At 43.9% G+C, this 23,693-nt stretch overlaps 1 pseudogene; it reads left to right on the top strand.

Moving 5' to 3' along the window:
• Positions 1-19,133, top strand: part of LOC124851543 — a 26,290-nt pseudogene extending 7,157 nt beyond the window's left edge.
• The last annotated feature ends 4,560 nt before the right edge of the window (positions 19,134-23,693 follow it).

Below are 23,693 nucleotides of genomic sequence, written 5' to 3' on the forward strand. Positions count from 1 at the left end.
TGTTCCTTTAACCAGTTAAGAAGCGGTTCATTCTGGTGAAATTCGCCTAAAAGGCATACCCAAAGTAAATTGAAAGAAGAATTACTGTAAGTGCTACTGGCATTGAGTAATAGAAGTTGGAACACACTGATGTAGAAGGTTTCTATTTCTGCCTGAATATTTTTGGTAAACAGATGCCTGCAGATGACTCTAGCTGGGACTTACAGTGGGGCAAAAGTATTTAGTCAGCCACCAATTGTGCAAGTTCTCCCACTTAAAAAGATGAGGCCTGTAATTTTCATCATAGGTATACCTCAACTATGAGAGACAAAATGAGAAAAGAAATCCAGGAAATCACATTGTAGGATTTTTAAGAATTTATTTGCAAATTATGGTGGAAAATAAGTATTTGGTCAATAACAAAGTTCATCTCAATACTTTGTTATATACCCTTTGTTGGCAATGACAGAGGTCAAACGTTTTCTGTAAGTCTTCACAAGCTTTTCACACACTTGCTGGTATTTTGGCCCATTCCTCCATGCAGATCTCCTCTAGAGCAGTGATGTTTTGGGGCTGTCGCTGGGCATCACGGACTTTCAACTCCCTCACAGATTTTCTATGGGTTGAGATCTGGAGACTGGCTAGGCCACCCAGGACCTTGAAATGCTTCTTACGAAGCCACTCCTTCGTTGCCCGGGCGGTGTGTTTGGGATCATTGTCATGCTGAAAGACCCAGCCACGTTTCATCTTCAATGCCCTTGCTGATGGAAGGAGGTTTTCACTCAAAATCTCATGATACATGGCCCCATTCATTCTTTCCTTTACACGGATCAGTCGTCCTGGTCCCCTTGCAGAAAAACAGCCCCAAAGCATGATGTTTCCACCCCCATGCTTCACAGTAGGTATGGTGTTCTTTGGATGCAACTCGGCATTCTTTCTCCTCCAAACACGACGAGTTGAGTTTTTACCAAAAGTTCTATTTTGGTTTCATCTGACCATATGACATTCTCCCAATCCTCTTCTGGATCATCCAAATGCTCTCTAGCAAACTTCAGACGGGCCTGGACATGTACTGGCTTAAGCAGGGGACACATCTGGCACTGCAGGATTTGAGTCCTTGGCGGCGTAGTGTGTTACTGATGGTAGCCTTTGTTACTTTGGTCCCAGCTCTCTGCAGGTCATTCACTAGGTCCCCGTGTGGTTCTGGGATTTTGGTTCACCGTTCTTGTGATCATTTTGACCCCACGGGTGAGATCTTGCGTGGAGCCCCAGATCGAGGGAGATTATCAGTGGTCTTGTATGTCTTCCATTTTCTAATAATTGCTCCCACAGTTGATTTCTTCACACCAAGCTGCTTACCTATTGCAGATTCAGTCTTCCCAGCCTGGTGCAGGTCTACAATTTTGTTTCTGGTGTCCTTTGACAGCTCTTTGGTCTTGGCCATAGTGGAGTTTGGATTGTGACTGTTTGAGGTTGTGGACAGGTGTCTTTATACTGATAACAAGTTCAAACAGGTGCCATTAATACAGGTAAGAAGTGGAGGACAGAGGAGCCTCTTGAAGAAGTTACAGGTCTGTGAGAGCCACACATCTTGCTTGTTTGTAGGTGACCAAATACTTATTTTACCGAGGAATTTACCAATTAATTCATTAAAAATCCTACAATGTGATTTCCTGGATTCTTTCCCCATTCTGTCTCTCATAGTTGAAGTGTACCTATGATGAAAATTACAGGCATCTCTCATCTTTTTAAGTGGGAGAACTTGCACAATTGGTGGCTGACTAAATACTTTTGCCCTGCCCCACTGTATGAGCTGGAAAACACAATGGGACCACAGCATGAAGCCTTACCTAGCGCAAGTTCAAATTTGATAACAATACCACATAAAATGAATATTTTACACATGTTTTTCTAAGGGTATGTCTCGGCATTTTAAAAAAGGCCATTTGGAGACTCCAAAGGCCCCTTAGTAACCATGGTCAAACACATACACAGTGAAAGAAAGGGCACTCACACACATACACACCTCCTCCAGATCAGAAGTAACACCTAAAGACACACACACAGTGAAACAGAGGGCCATACACAAAAACAACACTTTTTGCCTTTTACGCACAGCTGTTCATCTTTACGCAGTGACTTCCTCGCTGTGGCTTTAAATTTACCCCCTGAAGCGGCATATCTGCGTGTTCGAAATTTCATTGGCTATAACGAAGTGCCAGTCATCAGAACAATCCAGTTGCAATTGGCTCACTCTTTAACGACAGAAGAGGGCAGGCACTGTCCTTCAACGAAGGTCTCTCGTAGGCTTTGGACAGGAAATGCCAGCTCCTATTTGGTCAAGTGAGCTGTCAATCTAAAGAACAGAGTGCAGCCTCCATTTTCAAATCAAGATATCGGCTGTGTTTACATGCAAACGGGAGTTACGAGGAAAATACATCAAAGTTTACACATAGCTGCTGGCTAGTTTGAAATGACCCAACAGCAGTCTGTGTGTATTTTTGATGTAATAACGTGTTTTGGACTAAATATGTTACTGGATTGGATCGTCTGGACCTTTGGCAATGTATCAAGACCGTTTTTGTTGGAATGTTATCGATCTGTGGATTACGATGAGGCTTCTTAGGTGAGTGACCTCCATTTTGTTATTGTACCTGCTGTGGTGATCGTATCTTGAAATGGTTTGCTTCAATCGAATCAAAAGAATCTTAGCTTTCCAAAGATATGTTGCATCAGTACCTAGCTCTACGAAGCATTTTTGTGAATAACATCGTTTGCCACTTAACAGTCCGTCGGCCCGCAGTTCAACTGTTAAACTGAAGAAGCAGGAAATATAGTTTATTCTTCTTCTTGTCAAACTGAATTCCCACCCTGCTTGTACGCCACCACCAACCAGTGCAGTGTCCGTCCCTCCAGGTTCTGACATGTTGACTTCACAATAATATGAGGTCACTGTAACCTTTGACCTTTGACCACTGAAATCTAATCAGTTTCTCTTTGAGTCAAAATGTGAAGAAATCCCCAAAGACAGACTTGAGACATCATGTTCAAGAGGCCATGAACATGTTCTGTGACCTTGACCTTTGACCTTTGACCACCTGAATCTAATGAGTTCCTCTGTTACTCTGAATGAACGCTTGGACCAAATCTGAAAGGATTCTCTTGAGGAGTTTTTAACAAAAAAGGGGATTTACCAGGGTGAGGTCAAATGATCACGTTTTGTATGAATGTTGTGTTTTCTGATTTAATTCTCACAGATTTGATATTTTCTTTAATTACAGACTTGGTGGTTGTGGACTCTCAGAGACTCACTGTGAAGTCGTGGCCTCAGCTCTGAAGTCAGACCCCTCACATCTGAGAGAACTGGATCTGAGTGGAAACGAGCTGCAGGATTCAGGAGTGAAGCTGCTGTGTTCTGGACTGGAGAGTCCAAACTGTCGACTGGAGACTCTGAGGTCCTTAAATCCTTCTTCACTTTTCAGACTTTCTTTCTTATTGGGTCATTATTTATTTAAATTGTCTCAGTTCTGCTCTGCTCACTGTCCCTCAGTCATCTGTCCCTCACCCAGCCTGTCAGTCACGTCCACCTCATCAACTCCATTCACCTGCACTCACCTGCTCCTGATCACTAAGAAAGTGTCAGTAAATAACATGTGGACTGAGGCCGAGCACTCGTCCTCCTCAGGTTTTCAGAATAAGACACATTCTTATTGAAACACGTTGGACAGTTGATAAGTATAGAAACAAACAGGAAGTGACTGTCAGGAGCCATCCCTACTTTAAACAGTGTTTAATTACACAAACCTGCTCAGTGACCAAACACAGAGAAGAAGCTGATGAATGAAACAATGGTCCAACATGTTGTACCTGCTGTGGTGATCGTATCTTGAAATGGTTTGCTTCAATCGAATCAAAAGAATCTTAGCTTTCCAAAGATATGTTGCATCAGTACCTAGCTCTACGAAGCATTTTTGTGAATAACATCGTTTGCCACTTAACAGTCCGACCGCCCGCAGTTCAACTGTTAAACTGAAGAAGCAGGAAATATAGTTTCTTCTTCTTCTTGTCAAACTGAATTCCCACCCTGCGTTTGTGCGCCACCACCAACCAGTGCAGTGTCCGTCCCTCCAGGTTCCTGACATGTTGACTTCACAATAATATGAGGTCACTGTAACCTTTAACCTTTGACCACTGAAATCTAATCAGTTTCTCTTTGAGTCAAAATGTGAATAAATCCCTAAAGACAGACTTGAGACATCATGTTCAAGAGGCCATGAACATGTTCTGTGACCTTGACCTTTGACCTTTGACCACCTGAATCTACTGACTTCCTCTGTTAGTCTGAATGAACGCTTGGACCAAATCTGAAAGGATTCTCTTGAGGAGTTTTTAACAAAACGGGATTTACCAGGGTGAGGGTCACATGATCACGTTTTGTATGAATGTTGTGTTTTCTGATTTAATTCTCACAGATTTGATATTTTCTTTAATTACAGACTTGGTGGTTGTCGCCTCTCAGAGACTCACTGTGAAGTCGTGGCCTCAGCTCTGAAGTCAGACCCCTCACATCTGAGAGAACTGGATCTGAGTGACAACAAGCTGCAGGACTCAGGAGTGAAGGAGCTGTGTTCTGGACTGGAGAGTCCAAACTGTCGACTGGAGACTCTGAGGTCCTTAAATCGTTCTTCACTTTTCAGACTTTCTTTCTTATTCGGTCATTATTTTTTTTAAATTGTCTCAGTTCTGCTCTGCTCACTGTCCCTCAGTCATCTGTCACTCACCCAGCCTGTCAGTCACGTCCACCTCATCAACTCCATTCACCTGCACTCACCTGCTCCTGATCACTAAGAAAGTGTCAGTAAATAACATGTGGACTGAGGCTGAGCACTCGTCCTCCTCAGGTTTTCAGAATAAGACACATTCTTATTGAAACAGGTTGGACAGTTGATAAGTATAGAAACAAACAGGAAGTGACTGTCAGAGCCATCCCTACTTTAAACAGTGTTTAATTACACAAACCTGCTCAGTGACCAAACACACGGAGAAGAAGCTGATGAATGAAACAATGGTCCAACATGTCTGATCTGATATTTATCTTCAGGTCACAGACTGGACTGAGGTCAGCAGCATGTTGAGAGTCTGTGTTGACATGATGACGATCCACAACAACAGGAGGACACATTCTAATATTCATATTTCTTTATCCAGGTTGTGGAGCTGCAGTCTGTCAGAGATCAGCTGTTCTTCTCTGGCTTCAGCTCTGGGTCAAACCCTCTCATCTGAGAGAACTGGATCTGGGTGACAACAACCTGCAGGACTCAGGAGTGGAGGAGCTGTGTGGTTTCTACAGAGTCCAACCTGTGGACTGGAGACTCTGAGGTCAGTTCACTGGTAGCTTCAGTTGTCATAGAAACTTAAAGGTTTAGTTTGTCCAGTCTGGGCTACTGTAAAAACATGGCTGCCTCTGTAGAGAGGACCCGCTCCTGATGTAAATATAGAGTATTTAAATATAAATGGCTCATTCAAAAGAAAGAAAACAACAGTTGGTACAATTCAGATGAAACTAGTGAAACATCTCTAGGATTCTTTTCTCTTCAGTTTCTAACAATGGATCCTTTCACCTGAATCTCACACTGGAGCTTGAAGGTCAAAGTGCAGAACATGTGTTCCTAACAGTGAACACTGATACTGAGCTGAGAGATGTTTGTAGAATGAGCTGAGGACCGAGTCAGGCTCAATGTGACTGAAGTTTTACTGACAGAGAAACAATCCAATGCTGGACAATGTGTACATGTAATGTTTCTGTGGAAGCTAACCAGACTTGTCCCGGTGGTCCTGTGGACTGACCACATGACAGCGTGCTGCGTTGGTGTTCTGGGACTGGGCTCAGGGTCCAGAGTCCAAGTTGATTATATTTGATGTCTTTTATTTTTCGGACCAAGTTCTTCAGCCCTGTTTCTTCCACTTTGGGTTCATTTCCAACATGAAACCCTTCCTCTGGTTTCAGGACTTAAGGGTCGTCCATGCCTTTATCTTTTCACCACTAGATCTCTGTCCCGCCCTGTACACACGTGTTCCTCAGGCTCCCTGCACCACTTTCAACTGGTCCAACTGCTGCTCAGATCATCGCCACTTCAAGAAAACATGATCATAGAACTGCTCGCCCTTTCACACATCAACTGTGGAACATGTTCTGACAAGTGGGTCGGACATTTTCTGGAGCTGAAGCAGCAGCAGGAGATTGTCCGGGTCCGACTCGTTCACAGCAACAGGAACATGTGGGAACATTCAGACGAGGGGCGGAGCCAAAACACATATCTCCATGATAAGCATGGTTACGCAGCATGTTGAGAGTCTGAGTCTGTGTTGACATGATGACGATACACAGCAACAGGAGAACACATTCAAATATTCATATTTCTTTATCCAGGTTGTGGAACTGCAGACTGTCAGAGATCAGCTGTTCTTCTCTGGCTTCAGCTCTGAGGTCAAACCCCTCTCATCTGAGAGAACTGGATCTGAGCCACAACAACCTGCAGGACTCAGGAGTGAAGGAGCTGTGTGGTTTTCTACAGAGTCCAACCTGTCGACTGGAGACTCTGAGGTCAGTTCACTGACTGACTTTTGTAGATCTCATATCTATAAAACAGCATTTATACACAATTGATCTCATTTAATTCTAATTTAACATAATTCCTCTTCATACATAACTTGAATCCATTCATTAATTAATCTGTGACATTTTAAATATTCAGCTACTTGTTAAAACACTGAGTTTAGTTCTGGATTTCCTAAACTGATCTGCAGGACAGAGACCGGGTCCAAATAATCTATTTGTACTGAATCAGGACTCGTTTTTAGTCCAACATGTCTGATTTCATATTTATCTTCCATGTTATGAGTCTGTGCTGACATGAATATGTGTCTGTTATTTTCACACATGAACTCAGTTTAATTTACAGTTAAGTTTTATTCTTTATCCAGGTTGAGGAGCTGCAGTCTGTCAGAGATCAGCTGTTCTTCTCTGGCTTCAGCTCTGAGGTCAAACCCCTCTCATCTGAGAGAACTGGATCTGAGAGACAACGACCTGCAGGACTCAGGAGTGAAGGAGCTGTGTGGTTTTCTACAGAGTCCAACCTGTGGACTGGAGACTCTGAGGTCAGTTCACTGACTGACTTTTGTAGATCTCATATCTATAATACAGCATTTATACACAATTTATCTCATTTAATTCTAATTTAACATAATTCCTCTTCATACATAACTTGAATCCATTCATTAATTAATTTGTGACATTTTAAATATTCAGCTACTTGTTAAAACACTGAGTTTAGTTCTGGATTTCCTAAACTGATCTGCAGGACAGAGACCGGGTCCAAATAATCTATTTGTACTGAATCAGGACTCGTTTTCAGTCCAACATGTCTGATTTCATATTTATCTTCCATGTTATGAGTCTGTGCTGACATGAATATGTGTCTGTTATTTTCACACATGAACTTAATTTACAGTTAAGTTTTATTCTTTATCCAGGTTGAAGAACTGCAGACTGTCAGAGATCAGCTGTTCTTCTCTGGCTTCAGCTCTGAGGTCAAACCCCTCTCATCTGAGAGAACTGGATCTGAGAGACAACGACCTGCAGGACTCAGGAGTGAAGGAGCTGCTTGATCTAAAGCAGAGTCCAACCTGTCGACTGGAGACTCTGAGGTCAGTAGATGGTTGGAGTCAGTCCACGCTGCTTTCATCAGTATGTTACTAAACACAGTCAGTATCACAGATCCAGGGTCTGTGCTACCAAGCAGGATTTGTGGTTATCAGGTTAACTTCAGGTTTAGTTTTTTCAGTCCTACGAAGCTCGTCCACTTCTTAACGAGGTAAATCACCATGGTAACTTCTGATGAACGGCTAACCTGCTCCAGGTTAAGTTGGAGATCAACCCGTATCAAAGCTCCGCCCACTGACCACAGTGACTCTCCACTGTTGTGTGGTGCACACTCTCCTTAAAGGGACGGATAAGGGAAGTTTAAATCAACGTCTGGTTGGTTCAGTTGATCTCTAACTCACCCAGAACATCTCAATCTCTCCAGACTCATCCTGTCACCAAAACACCAGATGCACTCAGTCAGCTTCCTGAAGATAGGTCCATGTGTTTCTATTGAGGAGTGATGTCAGAGGTGTCCACCACAGTGTGTCCTCAGAGACAGTGAGACAGGTGTGTCCTCAGAGACAGTGAGACAGCGTGTGTCCTCAGAGACAGTGAGTGTCCTCAGAGACAGTGAGACAGTGTGTGTCCTCAGAGACAGTGTGTGTCCTCAGAGACAGTGAGACAGTGTGTGTCCTCAGAGTCAGTGTGTCAGTGTGTGTCCTCAGAGTCAGTGTGTCAGTGTGTGTCCTCAGAGACAGTGTGTGTCCTCAGTGTCAGTGAGACAGTGTTTGTCCTCAAAGACAGTGAGACAGTCTGTGTCCTCAGAGACAGTGAGACAGTGTGTGTCAAACTAAAGCTCATTATCGAGGCAACATCCTGGGATTCAAATGTTTCTCATCAAGAATCTTCTTCTCGTCACTGCGTCTTGTTAGTAAACAACAGATTCAGATCACAAGTGGCCTCGAGTTATTTATCTCGTTCACACACGTTATTATGTCGGTAGTCACGTAATATATTTTTACGAAATGCCACCAGGCGCAACTTACACATTGACACGATCCCAGATGTTTCACCCAGCTGTTCTTCCTGCATTTAGCAGCTGTGACTGAGTTTCTTTTATTCTGGATCATGTGTTTGTTCTCCTCTGATTTTTATTATAGAACAGTTTGATCCTGGTTGTGAAATATATGAGGCTCTGCTGTCAGTCAAACTGTCCATGTCTGTGGTTGGTCGCACACCGTAGACCCCGCCCCTTTATGTGCACGCTCAGATCTCGATGGAAAACTTGAGTTAACTTAACGAGTTGATAACCAGCGTCATGTGACCATAGCCCTGACTGTGTCTGTCAGGTTCAGTTGAGCTGGATCTCAGAAAGATCTCTGGACATGTTGAAGTGTCTTCGTGGATTTCAGGCCTCAGTGTTCCTCAGTGAAGCTGTGAGAGGAGAATGAGGACAGGCGTCAGGATTGGACAGAGACACAGAGAGACAACAGTCGGCCAATCAGGCGAGCCACAAGCTGCTTAGGATCATTTGATTGAGTCGGCGTGAAGGCGGCAGTTGTTGTTGTTTTCATGTGAACGAAATGAAATGGACCACAGCCAGCAGCCTCTTACGAGGAACAGAGACGGTGTGATCTTCATCTGATCTGAGACAGTTTTGTTCTCTGCTTCATCAGTGAAGAACTGATGGGTGGATCTTTGTCACAGCTCTGAGATCAGTGGGACTGAAGCCTCTCCTCATCACCATGGTAACCAGGAGGCTCTTTATACAGAGCAGAACCTCTGCTGAGTCCATCTGTCTCATCTGGTCCCAGTTTGTCAGAAGCAGGTGTTCATCAACACACAGTGAAACATGTCTTCACCTGTAACAGCAGTAAATCCACCTCTCTCAGGTGTCCACTCTGCACTTTGACATGCAGAGAAACACATAGCTCTTAGCCCGTCTTCATTCCAACACGTGAACATGAAGCAGAGAAGCTGCTCCACCTCTGAACAGGACTGAAGTCCCTGCTGCTCTTTCTACTGGATGTGCTGCATCACTGACTCACAGCTGATGAAGTGAGTCTACATAACACTGATGTCTTCTTCTCTCAACAGATGGTTGTCTTCGTGGAGGTTCGTGTGAAGAGGACAGTGTGTGTGGACGGAGAGCTGAGCTGTGTCCTGAGGATCCAGAGGCTGAAGCAGCAGCAGCTTGTGTGTAGTCTCAATCTACAACCCCTAATCTGCATGTGTTTGTGAGATGAAACCGGAGCACCTGGAGAAAACCACCCAGGGGAGAACATGCAGACTCCACACAGGAGACCCCATCTAGACGATTCAAACCAGCAACCTTCTTGCCCGATTGTGTTTATTCACATGAAGAATGTGTTTATTGAAATGACACAACACAAGCAAAATATATAAACCCTCTATAAAGAGTCACATACAGTGTATTTAAGTTTGTCTTTATTATTGTCCCCCTTTGTCCCTCAGTATGTCTCCATGTGTGTAGAACCACATTCTGTGTATATGTTTGTTTATGATCTTAAAGTTCCTGGATTCACGTCACAAATTGATTTAGTTCAACACAAAGTTAAACACATTGAAATCACTTTGAGTTTAAAATCAGAGTTTGTGCTGACACAAAAAGAAAAAAACTCTGGACACTTAAATAGGACGTTTTCATTTCTGCATCAGGTGCAGGCGGTGGTGGCTTTTTCTACTTTTGACCCACAGGTGGCGCTGTAGTATAACAGCAGCACATCCCAGTCAAAGCCTTTATATTCAGTCTGAGTCAAACACATGGATCATTTCCTCTGTGACAAACCAGATGTAACGAGAAGAAAAACATCTCAGAGAGAAAAGTCCTGTTTCTACTTCTGTCTCTGCTTTAATGCTCAATAAACATCCTTCCACCGACTTCACAGAATCATGACTCTGCTTTTCTTTCCTCTTGCAAACAAACAGGTGGAAACATCTAGTCTGAATTTTTGATAAAAGAACAAAATCACCAGTTTGACATAATGAAACAACCAGAAGAAAAGTGAATGAGACATTTACAGTATGAAGAAGAGTCGATGAAGAGCAGAGCATCTTTAAGTCTCTGAGGAAACTTTTATGATATTTCATAGAAAACAAGGATTTTATACAAGCGTCCTTGTACTCCGCACTGCAATGCATTGCCTTGTGGTGTGTGCACCATAATTACTAATTAACTTTAATAATTGTAAACCAGGTTGTAATTTAAATGAAATGCCAGTGTATTCAGATGCATGTATTCCTGTGTTGAAATCTGGCGATACTCTGAGTTCCCGTAGCAGGAGGGAAGGTTAAAGGACTACACATAATACTCTGTTCCCCCAATATATAGAGATGGATCAAAGGAGCCAACGAATGGAAGGAGCTAGGTTTGTTGTCCCAGAATTAAATCTAAATATAAAGGAAGAACAGCAGATCACAGTATATACAGTTGAGATATTGGCAATAGCAATGGCATCACAGTGGACCAAGGCAAAACCAGATTAATCAGCATTGGTATCAGTACAGTCATCCCACAGCAGAGCAGATACACTGTATGAAACACCAGACACTATTCAGAGCGACATCACACACAAACAGAAGTCAGTTTCATGTGGATCCCAGCTCACTGAGCATCGAGGTAATGAAATGGACAAAACACTGTTAAAACGGGAAAGTCATAGAGGAAGCTTTCAGTGAGGCCCAAGCTAAAGCAGGGAATTAGAAGCAACATCATGACTGACTGGAAAACCATGAGGGAGGAAAAGGATCATCGATATGAAACAAAACAAAAGTGGGATGAATGAAAACAATGATTAAAACAGCAGAGAGCAAACAGTCATATCAAAATTGAAGATGAGGACTCACAGGATTAAACACAACAATCATTTAATATCATCCATCAGTGTGAATGTGGCTCAGGGAAGAAAGTGTGGGCATCAGGAATATAAAGAGAAGAGAAAGAAGCTACAGAAGCAGCTGAGGCATTAAACCTAAAGAATCTGTTCAGTATTGAGGAAGCGAAATACAAAGTTTGAAGTTTTAAAAACTGGATCAATGAGGATTTAAGTTGAAGGGTTTTTATTTGTCTTCATGTATTTCCACCAGACCAAACACTCCAGCACAGTAAGGGGCGCTAATGCACCTTGAACCTCAGGTGCCACCCTCCCTTGACAGCAGAAGAAGATCCCGGAGCAGTGGTCGCACACCTGCAGCACGTGAAGCTCATCACTCAGCTGATTGGAGGAACTCAGGAGGAGCTGCTACACGTCACTACAGCAAACAGCGTTTTAACAGAACTTTCATTAGACCAGTTTCACACATGAGACGGAGCAGACGTGTTTCACACTGACTCACAGATTCCTTCCTGTTCAGAGTCATTTCCTCTGAGTCGGTCATAGCTCTTCCTGTTAGGTGCATTGATGTATTGACTCCATTGGTCCAGAGTGTTGTTGCTTTGTCAGCTCATTAACGCAGCTGCTCTAATTCTTCATATCATTATTAATAACCACTACTTGGCTTCATTGTGTTTGTGTTCAGCAGCGAGCTGCTAGATACAGTGTGGGGCTGGGCAGTCAAACAAACACGTGTTTCACTGCTCTGAGCACGGCTCTTTACATCTTTATTGTTTTACATGGATTAGTCTCATTTAGGTACATTACAGGAACCATGTCATGTGAAATATTAATATTATATTTATAATGTAATGTTGCAGAGTATTTTTGTGTTGAACAATCACAACAAACCAGTGGTTGTGAAGAGAGTTTCTGTTTGTGCTTATACAGGCCAGGTTTTAATGGAGCCTGATCTTTGGATGAGAAGCTTCTGAATGGATGAAGTACGCTGAACCTCCAGCAACACACTTCACAATATCCACCTTTTCCTGCCAAGGCGGTAGGAAGTAACCCTCCATATATTCCCCATTCCTGTGCATGCCTATTTGCTTTCTGGTTCTGACTTTGACCAGACTGATGGACCTAACGGACGTTTGGACATTATTCCAGTGCTGGGGAAAGCATTAACTCCTAACGTGTGTGTGTGTGTGTGTGAGCTCATGGAGTCTTGAAATGCTGAAATGGTTGTGACTTTGGCGTTATTGTGGAATCAGAATATTCACAAATTACTTAGAAATAAGATAAAAGAAAAGTTTGAATTGATGTTCAACTGTGGACATTCGGGTGAAATCTTGATAATGTGATGACCAAATGTTAAATATCTTATGGAACTCTCTGAGTCTGATTATCAGGAGAAGGCGTTTAAAGAACAAGTCTGGTGATATTTTTCTACTTTCTTCTCGATGATATAAAAATATTGTGTGTCCATCCACAGCCTGACACATCTCATGTGTTTGTGCCATAGAGCTCCATCCGCCAGCACAAATAGTCCCGTCAAATGCACTGTTTCCTCCTGTGGCCAGCTGTTTCAGGAAGCTCCTCCCACAGGTCAACGTGCTGAGTTTCACGTTATAGCCTGAAGCAGTCTTCCCATTCTAGAGTAAAAGCAGCTCTTCATACAATTTAGACAAGTGAAAACATCATGATTATTTTATATTTATTTCTAACAATAGATCAATTCACCTGAATCACCCACACACTGGAGCTTTAAATGGTCTGTGAGCAGCTCTCTTATCTACTGTAAAAGAGAGGGAGGAGCATGAGAACAGGGCGTGTCAGACTCCATTTTCACCTGGATGAGCAGAAGGAAGAAAAGTGAGCAGGTGAGTGTAGACACAACTTTCTGAAAGTTTTACTGTCACACTCTCACACACCTGCCAACATCCGTCTGCTGATCACACCACTCTAAGTTGGTCAGTTCACACCTGGTGACAGACGGAGTTTCATGTGTTCGGATCCCCAGAGACAGATGCTTGAACGACAGGTCTGGAACAAGAGCCTTCAAAGGACTAATTCTAGAGTTAACTCACAGTTTCACTTTTTATCTTCATCACATCTGTTCATCAAGTGTTTAATAACAGAACGTGTTTTCACAATCATACGTTACAGCAGTGGTCACCAACCAGTGGAGAGTCTTCTGTGGATCCCAGTAAAGCTCTGGATTCACTGGCTGAGTGTGAGGAACATCGACCTGCAGAGGCCAGGTACACACACACACACACACACACGTGACTGTGTGTGTGTGTGTGTGTATGGTGTGTGTGTGTGTGTGTGTCTGTGTGTCCTTGCTTGGTATTTTTGGGTGTGTTTCTTGAACAGACTGGTTTGTCCTGATTCCTGTGACCTCACAGTGTTTTTCCTCTCAGACTGAAGATGAGTGGTCATGAAGACGATGAGGAGGAGAGAGCAGAGTCTCCAGGGTCCAGCTGTGTGTCTCTGAAGAGTGACTGGTCCATGAGACATCCTCCACACTTCAGTAATGAACCTGGACCCTCACACACAGAGTAAGAGACTGTTTCTACTGTGACCTGCTCTGAAGAGGATTTAGTTTCCTCTAGTGTGGCCCCTGCATTAGGACACAGCTTCATTGAAGTTGGTGACTAATCTCTCAGAATCACTCAAAGAGCTCAGACCTCCACCAAGAACGCTTACGCTCCTTATGGAAACCACTTTGAGATTCACTAGAGACTCATTTGATTTGGATCTGCACCAAATTCCACACACTGGTAAACATCAGTCCCTCTGAACATGTCTGTGAAAGAGGAACCCCCGATCTGGTTCACAGACCACAACCTTCCACCAAGTTTACTGGTAATCTGTCGTTTTTATAAATCCTGCCAGACCAACCAACACACAAACATACTGGGTGAAAACAAAACCTCCCTTGACAAGAAGTAATGATGACAACCTGTGACTGTGACATGTGAGTTATCAGGAAATATCTTCACAGAGAGAGAGGAAGAGGAGTCATGTTTCTGAGGAGGAGCAGTGGGCCTGCTGTGCTTCGTGTCCAGGACATCCTGGGATCCAGTCTCCACCAGCTGTGGACACTGGTTCTGCCAGACAGTGCATCACCTCATGCTGGGACCAGTCTGGTTCTTCAGGAGACTCCTCCTGTCCCAGTGTATAAAGATCCAGAACAGGAGCTGGAGGCTCAGACAGCAGGTGAAACAGCACTGTATGTGTCTGCTGATGTCTTCACTTCTGACAACAGCACATGTGGTTTTATTTTGTTCCTTCATACAGCATCAACATTTAACATCGTTATAAAAGCACAAATTTAAAAAGCTTTATTTTCTGTAGTTTTCTGTATCTGATGAAAACAATCAGCAGATTCTCAGATTCTCTGTCTCTGACATTGTTTCTTGTCTTTCAGCAGATCGTGGTCTGCAGGAGGTTTCAGATGAACATAAACTCCAGTCTGAGAGGAGATGTGAACATGTGACTGAAGGAACTGATGAAACAGGAAGTAGAACCCTCCTCAACAAGTTCACACTGAGCTCTACATCACAGAGGGACAGAGTAGAAGAGGTTAATACTCAACATGGTGGAGGCAGCTTGAGGCGGCTTCAAGATGAAGAGCCTCCCACGACACTCCATCAAGTGCCACGAGATCTTTAAAGCCTCAACTGACCAGCAGAGCATCAAGTCATCTCTGACCAACGGCGTCGCTGGCGTTGGAAAAACCTTCTCGGTGCAGAAGTTCACTCTGGACTGGGCAGAGGGTTTAGAAAACCAAGATGTGGGTCTGCTGACTGTGCTTTAGTTCAGGAGCTGAACCTGGTGTGAAAGACCAGCAGCACGGTCTTCTCACGCTGCTCCGTGTTTTCCATCCAGCGTTACAGAAGCTCACGGCAGAGACGCTCGCTGTCTGTAAACCTTTGTTCATCTTTGGCCTGGATGAAAGCAGACCTTCTCTGGACTTCAACCACAGGAGCTTGTGTCTGATGTCACACAAGTCATCAGTCGCGTGCTGCTGACAAACCTCATCCGGGGGAATCTGCTTCCCTCGGCTCACCGTCTGGATAACCTCCCAGACCTGCGGCGGCAATGGAGTCCCTCCTGCATGTGTTGACAGGGTCACTGAAGTACGAGGCTTCACTGACGCCCAGAAGGAGGAGTACTTCAGGAGGAAATTCAGTGATGAAGAGCTGTGCAGCAGAATCATCTCTCACATCAAGACGTCAGGAGCCTCCACATCATGTGTCGTCAGTCTTCTGCTGGATCAGTGCTGCAGTTCTGGAGCACATGTTGACCACAGACCAGAGAGGCTGCCCAAGACCTGACTGACCTGTACTCACACTTCCTGCTGGTTCAGACAAAGGAAGAACAACACGTACAGTGAGGACATGAGACAACTCACAGCAGCTGACGGAGGCTGACAGGGAGGAGTTCTTCTGAAGCTGGGAGGCTGGCACTTAAACATCTGGAGGAAGAAACATCATGTTCTACCAAGAAGACCTGGGCGATGTGGTCTTAATGTCACAGAGGCCTCAGTGTGTACTCAGGAGTTTGTACTGAGATCTTCAGAAGAGTGTGTAATCTTCCAGGAAATCAGTCTACTGCTTTGTTCATCTGAGCGTTCAGGAGTTTCTGGCTGCAGTCTACATGTTCCACTGTTACACCCACGAGGAACACAGAAGAACTCAACAACTTATTGGGAACATGTAAGAACACAGAGAACCTCCTCCCTGGATGACCTCCTGAAGAGAACCATGAAGAAATCCCTCACACCAGTACAAATGGTCATCTGGACCTGTTTGTTCGCTTCCTTCTGACCTCAGTCTGAGTCCAACCAGAGAGTCTTAGGGAGGCCTGCTGGGTGAGGAGAGAACAATCCAGAGATCATCCAGAGGTCATCAACAACCTGAAGGAGATGGAGAGTGATGACATTTTCTCCTGACAAGAAGCATCAACATCTTCCACTGTCTGACTGAGATGAACGACCACTCAGTTCATCGCTGAATGCAACAGTTCCTGACGTCAGAAGGGAACAAATCAGAAAACTCTCTGAGATCACTGCTCAGCTCCCAGCCCACTACATGCTGCAGATGTCAGAGGAGGTTCTGGATAGGTTGTGGACCTGAAGAAGTTCAACCAACAGACCAGGGTCGACGGAGACTGATCCCAGCTGTGAGGAACTGCAGGAAGGCTCTGTGAGTCCAGACATGATCAATAACATGTTCAATCAGTGGAGATGGAGTCGTTCTTCAAACACACTCAGTGTTGAAATGGTTCTCATTGTTTGAGGGCAGCATGGTGTTGCAGTGGTCAGCACTGTTAGTGCCAGCCTTTCTGCGAGGAGGAGGTTTCTCCTGGTGTCTGCAGGGTTTTCTCTAGGTTCTCCAGCTTCCTCACAAACCCCACAGACATGTAGATCGGAGTTAGGTTGAGCCATGTGTGTGTGTGTGTGCCTGAGTGCGTGTGTGTGCGTGTGTGTGCGTGTGTGTGTGTGTGTGTGTGTGTGTGTGTGTGTAATAAAGTTATTATTATGTACATATACATTCTCATTGTTCTCATGAGAACAACTAGATCAGATGTGAAATCCAATGTGATCACTGTGCTGGAGTTTGAGGGTTCAGACATACGACCATGTGGGGTGCAAGGAGATTGTGTATATACTGTATATATATGAGCAAACAGCTAGCACAGTGTGAGGAGACGATCACTGAATCAGTGTTTTGGATGAGAATACTGACGGTTCCCTTTAAACTGAAGAGAAGCAGGAAATATAGTTTATTCTTCTTTCTTGTCAAACTAGAATTCCCACCCTGCGTTTATGCGCCACCACCAACCAGTGCAGTGTCCGTCCCTCAGGTTCCTGACATGGACTTCACAATAATATAGAGTCCTGTAACCTTTGACCTTTGACCACTGAAATCTAATCAGCTTCTCTTTCAGTCAAAATGTGAAGAAATCCCTAAAGACAGACTTGAGATATCATGTTCAAGAGGCCATGAACATGTTCTGTGACTATGTGACCTTTGACCTTTGACCCCTAGAATCTAATGAGTTCCTCTGTCAGTCTGAAGGAACGCTTGGACCAAATTTGAAAGGATTCTCTTGAGGTGTTTTAACAAGGGGATTTACCAGGTGAGGGTCACATGATCACATTTTTGTATAGATGTTGTGTTTCTGATTTAATTCTAATAGATTTGATATTTTCTTTAAATACAGACTTGGTGGTTGTGGACTCTGGGAGACTCAGTGTGAAGTCGTGGCCTCAGCTCTGAAGTCAGACCCCTCACATCTGAGAGAACTGGATCTGAGTGGAAGCAGGCTGCAGGATTCAGAATTGAAGCTGCTGTGTTCTGGACTGGAGAGTCCAAACTGTCGACTGGAGACTCTGAGGTCCTTAAGTCCTTGTTCACTTTTCAGACTTTCTTTCTTATTCGGTCATTATTTATTTAAAATTGTCTCAGTTCTGCTCTGCTCCACTGTCCCTCAGTCATCCTGTCCCTCCCAGCCTGTCCAGTCACGTCCACCTCATCAACTCCATTCACCTGCACTCACCTGCTCCTGATCACTAAGAGTGTCAGTAAATAGCATGTGGACTGAGGCGAGGCACTGCGTCCTCCTCAGGTTTTCAGAATAAGACACATTCTTATTGAAACACGTTGGACAGTTGATAAGTAAGAAACAAACAGGAAGTGACTGTCAGGAGCCATCCCTACTTTAAACAGTGTTTATTACACAAACCTGCTCAGTGACCAAACACAGAGAAGAAGGAGATGAATGAAACAATGGTCCAACATGTCTGATCTGATATTTCAAATATTAATATTTCTTTATCCAGGTTGTGGGACTGCAGAATGTCAGAGATCAGCTGTTCTTCTCTGGCTTCAGCTCTGAGGTCAAACCCCTCTCATCTGAGAGAACTGGATCTGATAGGAAACGACCTGCAGGACTCAGGAGTGAAGGAGCTGTGTGGTTTTCTACAGAGTCCAACCTGTCAACTGGAGACTCTGGGGTCAGTTCACTGACTGACTTTTGTAGATCTCATATCTATAAAACAGCATTTATACCCAATTTATCTCATTTAATTCTAATTTAACATAATTCCTCTTCATACATAACTTGAATCCATTCATTAATTAATCTGTGACATTTTAAATATTCAGCTACTTGTTAAAACACTGAGTTTAGTTCTGGATTTCCTAAACTGATCTGCAGGACAGAGACCGGGTCCAAATAATCTATTTGTACTGAATCAGGACTCGTTTTTAGTCCAACATGTCTGATTTCATATTTATCTTCCATGTTATGAGTCTGTGCTGACATGAATATGTGTCTGTTATTTTCACACATGAACTCAGTTTAATTTACAGTTAAGTTTTATTCTTTATCCAGGTTTAATCACTGCAGACTGTCAGAGATCAGCTGTTCTTCTCTGGCTTCAGCTCTGAGGTCAAACCCCTCTCATCTGAGAGAACTGGATCTGAGATACAACGACCTGCAGGACTCAGGAGTGAAGGAGCTGTGTGGTTTTCTTCAGAGTCCAACCTGTCGACTGGAGACTCTGGGGTCAGACATCATGTTTTTATGTTAAAGGTTCAGTGTGGTGACATCTAGTGGTGAAGTGTCGTGATGCAGATGAACACCCCCTCCAAACATGAAACAGAACCGGTGGTAGCTTCAGTTGTCATAGAAACTCAAAAGGTTTAGTTTGTCCAGTCTGGGCTACTGTAAAAAACATGGCTGCCTCCAGAGAGGACCCGCTGCTGATGTAAATATAAAGTATTTAAATATAAAGCATGTAAATATAAAGTATTTATATATAAAGTATTTAAATATAAATGTCTCATTCTAAAGTAAAGAAAACAACAATTGGTACAATTCAGATGAAACTAGTGAAAACATCTCCAGGATTCTTTTCTCTTCAGTTTCTAACAATGGATCCTTTCACCTGAATCTTCCACACTGGAGCTTGAAGGTCAAAGTGCAGAACATGTGTTCCTAACAGTGAACACTGATACTGAGCTGAGAGATGTTTGTAGAATGAGCTGAGGACCGAGTCAGGCTCAATGTGACTGAAGTTTTACTGACAGAGAAACAATCCAATGCTGGACAATGTGTACATGTAATGTTTCTGTGGAAGCTAACCAGGACTTGTCCCGGTGGTCCTGTGGACTGACCACATGACAGCGTGCTGCGTTGGTGTTCTGGGACTGGGCTCAGGGTCCAGAGTCCAAGTTGATTATATTTGATTCCTTTTATTTTTAGGACCAAGTTCTTCAGCCCTGTTTCTTCCACTTTGGGTTCATTTCCAACATGAAACCCTTCCTCTGGTTTCAGGACTTACACGGGGTCGTCCATGCCTTTATCTTTTCACCACTAGATCTCTGTCCCGCCCTGTACACACGTGTTCCTCAGGCTCCCTGCACCACTTTCAACTGGTCCAACTGCTGCTCAGATCATCGCCACTTCAAGAAAACATGATCATAGAACTGCTCGCCCTTTCACACATCAACTGTGGAACATGTTCTGACAAGTGGGTCGGACATTTTCTGGAGCTGAAGCAGCAGCAGGAGATTGTCCGGGTCCGACTCGTTCACAGCAACAGGAACATGTGGGAACATTCAGACGAGGGGCGGAGCCAAAACACATATCTCCATGATAACCATGGTTACGTTAAGTTATGTTAAGTTACAGGTTCACTGTGAAGGAGTTAGTGACGTCTCCAGGTGTCGTACATGTGAACGTAGTCCACTTGTTCACGTGTACGACTCCTGAACATGTCCAGCAAGATATTTAGAGACATCTAGTGGTGAAGTTACATATTACAAACAACTGAACCCCGAGGACACGAGGACTTTCAAGCTGTTTTCAGTCATGAACTCTGTAAAATAGTGTCTGGACATTTTCTTGAGTTTGACTTTCACATATGAAGAACGGGTGGAGCAGCAGGAGGCCGGACATGACGTATAAATCCTGCTGTGGAAAGATCAGTGTTGTTGTTTACAGCTCATCCACACCGGCGTCGGCCCTCATCACCAAAAGCTTTGGAACCTCCTCGTGTTTCCAAGTTGACGTCTTCGTCTTCCACGTGTACGGCTCCTCTTCTTCATCCTGAGATATTTGTGTTCTTCCAGTTTCACGTCCGTCTCATGTGTTTGTGTCCTCAACACGTCCCTCGTCTCTGTGAATCCTCTGGACATTCACCTGCTCTATTCTCACATGGACTCACTCAGAAACTTTATTAGGAGGCTGCAGGAGAAGTTCCAGAAAATGTCCAGAACAACTTGACTCAGACTTCAGGTCTGAAAACAGAGACAGTGATGTTTAGTCAAAGTCCTTTATTTTCACACATGAACTCAGTTTAATTTACAGTTAAGTTTTATTCTTTATCCAGGTTGTATCACTGCAGACTGTCAGAGATCAGCTGTTCTTCTCTGGCTTCAGCTCTGAGGTCAAACCCCTCTCATCTGAGAGAACTGGATCTGAGTAACAACGACCTGCAGGACTCAGGAGTGAAGGAGCTGTGTGGTTTTCTACAGAGTCCAACCTGTCGACTGGAGACTCTGAGGTCAGTTCACTGACTGACTTTTGTAGATCTCATATCTATAAAACAGCATTTATACACAATTGATCTCATTTAATTCTAATTTAACATAATTCCTCTTCATACATAACTTGAATCCATTCATTAATTAATCTGTGACATTTTAAATATTCAGCTACTTGTTAAAACACTGAGTTTAGTTCTGGATTTCCTAAACTGATCTGCAGGACAGAGACCGGGTCCAAATAATCTATTTGTACTGAATCAGGACTCGTTTTTAGTCCAACATGTCTGATTTCATATTTATCTTCCATGTTATGAGTCTGTGCTGACATGAATATGTGTCTGTTATTTTCACACATGAACTGAGTTTAATTTACAGTTCAGTTTTATTCTTTATCCAGGTTGGATTACTGCAGTCTGTCAGAGATCAGCTGTTCTTCTCTGGCTTCAGCTCTGAGGTCAAACCCCTCTCATCTGAGAGAACTGAATCTGAGTAACAATAAGCTGCAGGACTCAGGAGTGAAGGAGCTCCTTGATGTGGAGCAGAGTTCAGGCTGTCGACTGGAGACTGTGAGGTCAGTAGATGGTTGGAGTCAGTCCACGCTGCTTTCATCAGTATTTTAATAAACACAGTCAGTATCACAGATCCAGGGTCTGTGCTACCAAGCAGGATTTGTGGTTATCAGGTTAACATCAGGTTTAGTTTTTTCAGTCCTACGAACCTCGTCCACTTCTTAACGAGGTAAATCACCATGGTAACTTCTGATGAACGGCTAACCTGCTCCAGGTTAAGTTGGAGATCAACCCGTATTGAAGCTCCGCCCACTGACCACCGTGACTGTCCACTGTTGTGTGGTGCACACTCTCCTTAAAGGGACGGATAAGGGAAGTTTAAATCAACGTCTGGTTGGTTCAGTTGATCTCTAACTCACCCAGAACATCTCAATCTCTCCAGACTCATCCTGTCACCAAAACACCAGATGCACTCAGTCAGCTTCCTGAAGATAGGTCCATGTGTTTCTATTGAGGAGTGATGTCAGAGGTTTCCACCACAGTGTGTGTCCTGAGAGTCCGTGTGTGTCCTCAGAGTCAGCGAGACAGTGTGTGTCTTGACAGTGTGTGTCAAACTAAACCTCATTATCGAGGCCACGTCCTGGGATTCAAATGTTTCTCATCAAGAATCTTCTTCTCTTCCACTCGTCTTGTTAGTAAACAACAGAAGTTGAGCTGGATCTCAGAAAGATCTCCTGGACATGTTGAAGTGTCTTCGTAGTTCAGGCCTCAGTGTTTCCTCAGTGAAGCTGTGAGAGGAGAATGAGGACAGGCGTCAGGATTGGACAGAGACATAGAGAGACAACAGTCGGCCAATCAGACGAGCACAAGCGCGCTTGGGATCATTTGATTGAGTTGACGTGAAGACGACAGTTGTTGTTGTTTTCATGTGAACAGGAAATGAAGCTGGACCACAGCTGACAGCCTCCACACGAGGAACAGCGCTGTCGTCTTCATCTGATCTGAGACAGTTTGTTCTCTCACTTCATCAGTGAAGAACTGATCAGGTGGATCTTTGTCACAGCTCTGAGATCAGTGGGAGTGAAGCCTCTCCTCATCACCATGGTAACCAGGAGCTCTTTATACAGAGCAGAACCTCTGCTGAGGTCCATCTGTCTCATCTGGTCCCAGTTTGTCAAACAGATGTTCATCAACACACAGTGAAACATGTCTTCACCTGTAACAGCAGTAAATCCACCTCTCAGGTGTCCACTCTGCACTTTGACATGCAGAGGAAACACATTAGCTCTTAGCGTGTTCATTCCAACACGTGAACATGAAGCAGAGAGGAAGCTGCTCCACCTCTGAACAGGACTGAAGTCCCTGCTGCTCTTTCTACTGGATGTGCTGCATCACTGACTCACAGCTGATGAAGTGAGTCTCTGGAACACTGATGTCTTCTTCTCTCAACAGATGGTGGTGATCTTTGTGAAGTGTGAAGAGGACAGTGTGTGTGGACGGAGGCTGAGCTGTGTCCTGAGGATCCAGAGGCTGAAGCAGCAGCAGCTTGTGTGTAGTCTCCAATCTACACAACCCCTAATCTGCATGTGTTTGTGAGATGAAGCCGGAGCACCTGGAGAAAACACGGGGAGAACATGCAGACTCCACACAGGAAGACCCCATCTGAACCGGATTCAAACCAGCAACCTTTCTCCTCGATTGTGTTTATTCACATGAAGAATGTGTTTATTGAAATGACACAACACAAGCAGAATATATAAACCCTCTGTAAAGAGTCACATACAGTGTGTTTAAGTTTGTCTTTATTATTGTCCACCTTTGTCCCTCAGTATGTCTCCATGTGTGTAGAACCACATTCTGTGTATATGTTTGTTTATGATCTTAAAGTTCCTGGATTCACGTCACAAATTGATTTAGTTCCACACAAAGTTAAACACATTGAAATCACTTTGAGTTTAAAATCAGAGTTTTGTCTTTGACACAAAAGATCAAAACTCTGGACTTAAAAATGGGACGTTTTCATTTCTGCATCAGGTGCAGAGCGGTGGTGGCTTTTCTACTTTTGACCCACAGGTGGCGCTGTAGTATAACAGCAGCACATCCCAGTCAAAGCCTTTATATTCAGTCTATGAGTCAAACACATGGATCATTTCCTCTG

The sequence above is a fragment of the Hippoglossus stenolepis genome, chromosome 3, assembly GCF_022539355.2.
Source record: "Hippoglossus stenolepis isolate QCI-W04-F060 chromosome 3, HSTE1.2, whole genome shotgun sequence".
NCBI lineage: Eukaryota > Metazoa > Chordata > Actinopteri > Pleuronectiformes > Pleuronectidae > Hippoglossus > Hippoglossus stenolepis.